Raw genomic sequence first — 7,615 nt, 5'->3', positions numbered from 1 at the left:
TCCATAAGGTGTATTTTTTACCTGTTTTTTAAATCTGATTCCACTGCTTGCGTCAGTTACCTGTGCGCCAGTTACCTGTGCACCTCCAATAGTCTGTTCTGGACTTGGGGATTGTGAAGAGACCTCTGGTGGCATGTCTTGTGGGGTATGCATGGGTGTCCTAGCTGTGTGCTAGTAGTTTAAAAAGACAGCTCGGTACATTCAGCTTGTCAAAACTTCTTACAAATACAAGTAGTGATGAGGTCAATCTCTCTTCCACTTTGAGCCATGAGAGATTGACATGCATATTAATGTTAGGTCTCTGTGTACTTTTAAGGGCCAGCCGTGCTGCCCTGTTCTGAGCCAACTGCAATGTTCCTAAGTCCGTCTTTGCGGCATCTGATCACATTACTGAACAGTAGTCTAGGTGCGACAAAACTAGGGCCTTTAGAACCTGCCTTGTTGATAGTGTTGTTAAGAAGGCAGTACAGCGCTTTATTATAGACATACTTCTCCACATCTTAGCTACTGACGTATCAATATGTTTTGACCATGACAGTTTACTCCAAGCAGTTTAGTCACCTCAACTTGCTCAATTTCCAAATTATTCATTAGGAGATGTAGTTGAGGTTTAGGGTTTAGTGAATGATTTGTCCCAAATACAATGCTTTTAATTTTGGAAATATTTAGGACTAACTTATTCCTTGGTACTCATTCTGAAACGAATTGCTGCTCTTTGTTAAGTGTTGCAGTAATTTCAGTTGCTGTAGTAGCTGACGTGTATAGTGTTGAGTCATCTGCATTTATAGACACACTGGCTTTACTCAAAGCCAGTGACATGTCGTTAGTAAAGATTGAAAAAGTAAAGGGCCTAAACAGCTACCTCTGTGTTCTGTTAAACAAGTAACTGTTTATCCACAATATAGCTTAGCTGACACACATCTCTTTTCTAAACAATATTACATTTCTCCCTTGTGCTCACCAGAGATGTGGTACATTATAAACACGTCTAGCTGTTACGTCACATGTTTTGTTTTTAGTCAGCACATCCTGTTATTTAGACTGGTTTATGGAATGAGTTTGGCTGTGTTCCGTGTGATGCTTGGATGATGAAGTTCACATTTATCTTTCACAATAAAAGTTGAAATTGAGGAATTAAGTTGGGAAGACCTTTATTTCCCATGAGTACAAAACATTGTTTAGATGCTTTTCAGACAGCACTGGTGTTTGTTGCATCACACCTCTGTTGCTACTGTTCCAATCACATATTTGCGATGGTAACCTGCAGGGAATACAAATATGTGATCATACGTGTTATCTTAACCCTAAACTTAACCCTAGCCCTAACCTTATCCCTTACCCTAAACCTTATTCTAAACCTAACCCTAACCATAACCTTATCCTTTACCCTAAACCTTATTCTAAACCTAACCCTACCCGTAACCTTATCCCTTACCCTAAACCTTATTCTAAACCTAACCCTAACCGTAACCTTATCCCTTACCCTAAACCTTATTCTAAACCTAACCCTAACTGTAACCTTATCCCTTACCCTAAACCTTATTCTAAACCTAGCCCTAACCCTAACCTTATCCCTTACCCTAAACCTTATTCTAAACCTAACCCTAACCGTAACCTTATCCCTTACCCTAAACCTTATTCTAAACCTAACCCTAACCGTAACCTTATCCCTTACCCTAAACCTTATTCTAAACCTAACCTAACCGTAACCTTATCCCTTACCCTAAACCTTATTCTAAACCTAACCCTAACTGTAACCTTATCCCTTACCCTAAACCTTATTCTAAACCTAGCCCTAACCGTAACCTTATCCCTTACCCTAAACCTTATTACTAAACCTAACCCTAACCGTAACCTTATCCCTTACCCTAAACCTTATTCTAAACCTAACCCTAACCGTAACCTTATCCCTTACCCTAAACCTTATTCTAAACCTAACCCTAACCGTAACCTTATCCCTTACCCTAAACCTTATTCTAAACCTAACCCTAACCGTAACCTTATCCCTTACCCTAAACCTTATTCTAAACCTAACCCTAACCGTAACCTTATCCCTTACCCTAAACCTTATTCTTAACCTACCCCTACCCGTAACCTTATCCCTTACCCTAAACCTTATTCTTAACCTAACCCTAACCGTAACCTTAACAAGCGCCTGCTTATCAACTATCCAGACTATCCAATTAAAGTGTGACCAAGATTTCTAAAATATTTGATCTTCTTGTTGTGGTGGCTTACCCAGACAGCCTGTCAGTCTGGTCACTATAATCTACCCTCTCCTCTCTTTTCCTATCCTATCCTCTCCTGCCACTGATACACACATAACTATAGACCGCTTTCTGTGTTTGCAAACATTGCAGCATGAGGGTGATGCGTGGCAGAACAAGGGGGAGTTGTTATAGAACGCCAGCAAAAAAAGACTATTTACATGTTGTGCATTTCACACTACCTTTGGATTATAATTAGATTTTAAGGCTTGTGAATGTCCTTCTTAATATGATTGTGTCATCATCGCAAATCAACTGCATTATAATTAAAAAACACTACCTTCAACCAGTAAAATGCCTCTTTGGCTAGCTTTTGCTACAGCCTATGTCAACGAGCGTTAGCGTTCTAGCTAACAACTGCTGCATCTAAAATTGTTATTTTGCAAAGATCACAACCAAATATAATCTTAGCGACTGTTCAAGCAGGAATCAAAACATCCCTGTAAGCGTACGAGAACCACAAAAAGTTATTTTGTTAAAAAGTAATACAAATTTTAATCTAGTCTGTGTTGAATGGGCGCAGATGGAGATGGCTTTCCTACTGCCGTCGAAAGTCACAAGCATCTGTGTATGAAGTCAATGTGTCGTGTAATGTTTTCACAGTACTGGGCTCAACTACATGCTGTTTGGAGTGAGAAATCAGTATGGATATTGACGGCTCGATCGCTCTCTCTCATACCCACACACATGTGGAAGAATGTACGTGCGCACACAGGCATGCGCACACACACACACACACACACACACACACACACACACACACACACACACACACACACACACACACACACACACACACACACACACACACACACACACACACACACACATAGGCACACACACAAACACACAAGTCCACATTCTCTCTGTGGTGTTGCCTGGACTGCGTATGAACAGCAGATGTGTCAGTAAGTGACAGGTTGACAGCCGAGCTCCCAGCACTTTGTCCACTGTCATCTCATCAAACCTGCTGGGGCTACGGCTATCCCTCTCTACTCTGGCTACTGGTGTGTGTGTGTGTTTTTCTGTGTGTCTCAGTGTCTGTGTGTGCACATGTGTGCGTGTGTGTAGATATCAACAGTACCACAAAACCTTCGTTGGTTTATCTACTGACCTATCAGAACACAGCAGTACTTCCTATTTAATCCAGTTCAATGTCATTTCCTGCTAACCTCATTAGCATGTCAAACAACACACACACACGTGGCATTACATCACACCATCATTACCGTGAGCATAATTAATGACTTGAAGATCTCATGCTGAAGACTAGAATAAATTTGAGACAAAACATACACAGGGAAGATAGCCACCTATTCTCAGGGAAGATAGCCACCTATTCTCTCCCTAGCTTACTGAGACAAAACATAGCCACTTCACAGTGAGCAATTTAACCAGACCAGATAATAGGCCCAAATAAAATGTGACTTTCCCCCTTGAAGACTAGAGTCTGGAAGTTTTGACAATACGCTGTGAGATGGATAGCAGAAACAGGCCTGTAACAGGATTGGAAAGCATACAGATGCACTGTAGGGTGTCCCTGATCCATTATATCATTCTATTGTTCTACAATTCTACAATTCCATAATTCTATAGTTCTAATACTACAATCCTGCAATTCTATAATTCTATAGTTCTATAATCCTGGTGTGAAGTTTCTGATGGAAGTATTGTTTCTCTGTGTCACAGACAGAGGAAGGGTCAGGGTTGTATTCTCCCAACACACAACCAATCACACAAGAGCTTACTGAAAGCTGCTCTCTGGAGAGTGAATGAGGCGGGGAGAGAGGGTGACATTAAGAAATTGTCTTTTTCCAAGAGGCTAAGACGGAATCCACGTCTGTTTCAGGCGATGGTTCATTTTCTCCTCTCTAACTTTGGGAGTCTTTCTGGGGTTGATAACTGGAGAGCTGAAGACTGGTAATAACCGAACGCAAACAAGGAGCAGAGCAGGAGTAAGACAAAAAAGACATTAGCTCCATCGGTGACCTCTCTCTCTCTATCCCACAAAGACACATTCTCACTGTCCTTCACACACACACTAAGGAAGATTCAATTGGACATATTGTCTGGGTATTACATCAACATCTTCCCAAGTCTACTGATTTTCTCAAGGTCAGGAGAGGTCCAGAACTAGCAGAGGGCATAGTCACACACACACACACACACACACAAACACACACACACACACACACACACACACACACACACACACACACACACACACACACACACACACACACACACACACACACACAAAATCTCAACGGAAGTTGTAAAATGAACGTTTTGAAAATAAATGCTGGTGAAGTATTGTGCGTAATACAGTCATGTGAAGCTAACAACACCACAGTGAGAGGACACACGGCCAATATGGCTGCCCTGTCATTACTAGCGAAGGGCAGTCCTGCTAATTCGCTCCTTCTCATTATGAAATTATTTATGCACACAGTGTCAGCTGTGTAAAGCATTACATGGCTTGGCCTGCCGTTAATGCACCTGCTAATTCAATGGCTGAGACAGGAGAAGGGGAGAGAAGGGTAGGGGAGGAGAGAAGGAGAAGGGAGGGTAGTGGAGGGGAGGGGAGAAGGAAGGGTAGGAGAGGGGGGAGGGGGAGAGGGGATGAGAGGGGAGAGAAATCAGTACTGTAAGTAAACACTGTCACAGTTGTGGAATCTTTTGCATAGGAAGAGTTTCATTAATGTGCTACGCTAGCTACAGTACGTATTATGCAGCACATTCGGGAAGTATTTTGTTGAAGCACCTTTGGCAGTGATTACAGCCTTGAGTATTCTTGGGTATGACGCTACAAGCTTGGCACACGTGTATTTTGGAAGTTTCTACCATTCACTTTTCAGATCCTCTCAAGCTCTGTCAGGTTGGATGGGAAGCGTTGCTGTACAGCTATTTCTAGGTCTCTCCAGAGATGTTCGATCGGATTCAAGTCCGGGGTCTGGATGGGCCACTCAAGGACATTCAGAGACTTGTCCCGAAGCCACTGCGTTGTCTTGGCTGTGTGCTTAGGGTCGTTGTCCTGTTGAAATGTGAACCTACACAAAGTCTGAGGTCCTGAGCGCTCTGGAGAATTTTTTCATCAAGAATCTCTCTGTACTTTGCTCCGTTCATCTTTCTCTCGATCCTGACTAGTCTCCCAGTCCCTGCCGCTGAAAAACATCCCCACAGCATGATGCTGCCACCAAGATGCTTTACCGTAGGGATGGTGCCAGATTTCCTCTAGATGCGACGCTTGGCATTCAGGCCAAACAGTTCAATCTTGGTTTCATCAGACCAGGGAATCTTGTTTCTCATGGTCTGAGAGTCCTTTAGGTGCCTTTTGGCAAATCCCAAGCGGGCTGTCATGTGCCTTTTACTGAGGAGTGGCTTCTGTCTGGCCACTCTAACATAAAGGACAGATTGGTGGAGTGCTGCAGAGATGGTTGTCTTTCTGGAAGGTTCTCCCACCTCCACAGAGGAACTCTGGAGCTCTGTCAGAGACCATCGGGTTCTTGGTCACCTCCCTGACCAAATCCCTTCTCCCCGACTGCTCGGTTTGGCCGGAGGGCCAGCTCAAGGAAGAGTATTGGTGGTTCCAAACTTCTTTCATTTAAGAATGACGGAGGCCACTGTGTTCTTGGGGACCTTCAATGCAGCAGAAATGTTTTGGTACCCTTCCCCTGATCGGTGCTTTGACACAATCCTGTCTCGGAGCTCTACGGACAATTCCTTCGACCTCATAGCTTGGTTTTTGCTGTGACATGCACTGTCAACTGTGGGACCTATATAGACAGGTGTGTGTCTTTACAAATCATGTCCAATCATTTTAATTTACCACAGGTGGACTCAGATCAAGTGGTGGAAACATCTCAGATAGGATCAATGGAAACAGGATGCACCTGAGCTCAATTTGAAGTCTCATAGCAAATGGTCTGAATACATATATACACTGCTCAAAAAAATAAAGGGAACACTAAAATAACACATCCTAGATCTGAATGAATGAAATAATCTTATTAAATACTTTTTTCTTTACATAGTTGAATGTGCTGACAACAAAATCACACAAAAATAATCAATGGAAATTCAATTTATCAACCCATGGAGGTCTGGATTTAGAGTCACACTCAAAATTAAAGTGGAAAACCACACTACAGGCTGATCCAACTTTGATGTAATGTCCTTAAAACAAGTCAAAATGAGGCTCAGTAGTGTGTGTGGCCTCCACGTGCCTGTATGACCTCCCTACAACGCCTGGGCATGCTCCTGATGAGGTGGCGGATGGTCTCCTGAGGGATCTCCTCCCAGACCTGGACTAAAGCATCCGCCAACTCCTGGACAGTCTGTGGTGCAACGTGGCGTTGGTGGATGGAGCGAGACATGATGTCCCAGATGTGCTCAATTGGATTCAGGTCTGGGGAACGGGCGGGCCAGTCCATAGCATCAATGCCTTCCTCTTGCAGGAACTGCTGACACACTCCAGCCACATGACGTCTAGCATTGTCTTGCATTAGGAGGAATCCAGGGCCAACCGCACCAGCATATGGTCTCACAAGGGGTCTGAGGATCTCATCTCGGTACCTAATGGCAGTCAGGCTACCTCTGGCGAGCACATGGAGGGCTGTGCGGCCCCCCAAAGAAATGCCACCCCACACCATGACTGATCCACCGCCAAACCGGTCATGCTGGAGGATGTTGCAGGCAGCAGAATGTTCTCCACGGCGTCTCCAGACTCTGTCACGTCTGTCACATGTGCTCAGTGTGAACCTGCTTTCATCTGTGAAGAGCACAGGGCACCAGTGGCGAATTTGCCAATCTTGGTGTTCTCTGGCAAATGCCAAACGTCCTGCACGGTGTTGGGCTGTAACCACACCTGTGGACGTCGGGCCCTCATACCACCCTCATGGAGTCTGTTTCTCACCGTTTGAGCAGACACATGCCCATTTGTGACCTGCTGGAGGTCATTTTGCAGGGCTCTGGCAGTGCTCCTCCTGCTCCTCCTTGCACAAAGGCGGAGGTAGCGGTCCTGCTGCTGGGTTGTTGCCCTCCTACGGCCTCCTCCACGTCTCCTGATGTACTGGCCTGTCTCCTGGTAGCGCCTCCATGCTCTGGACACTACGCTGACAGACACAGCAAACCTTCTTGCCACAGCTCGCATTGATGTGCCATCCTGGATGAGCTGCACTACCTGAGCCACTTGTGTGGGTTGTAGACTCCGTCTCATGCTACCACTAGAGTGAAAGCACCGCCAGCATTCAAAAGTGACCAAAACATCAGCCAGGAAGCATAGGAACTGAGAAGTGGTCTGTGGTCACCACCTACAGAACCCCTCCTTTATTGGGGGTGTCTTGCTA

The sequence above is a fragment of the Salmo salar genome, chromosome ssa01 (genome assembly GCF_905237065.1).
Source record: "Salmo salar chromosome ssa01, Ssal_v3.1, whole genome shotgun sequence".
Lineage (NCBI taxonomy): Eukaryota > Metazoa > Chordata > Actinopteri > Salmoniformes > Salmonidae > Salmo > Salmo salar.
The sequence above is the reverse complement of the archived record's forward strand: the minus strand, read 5'-3'. Positions refer to the sequence as shown.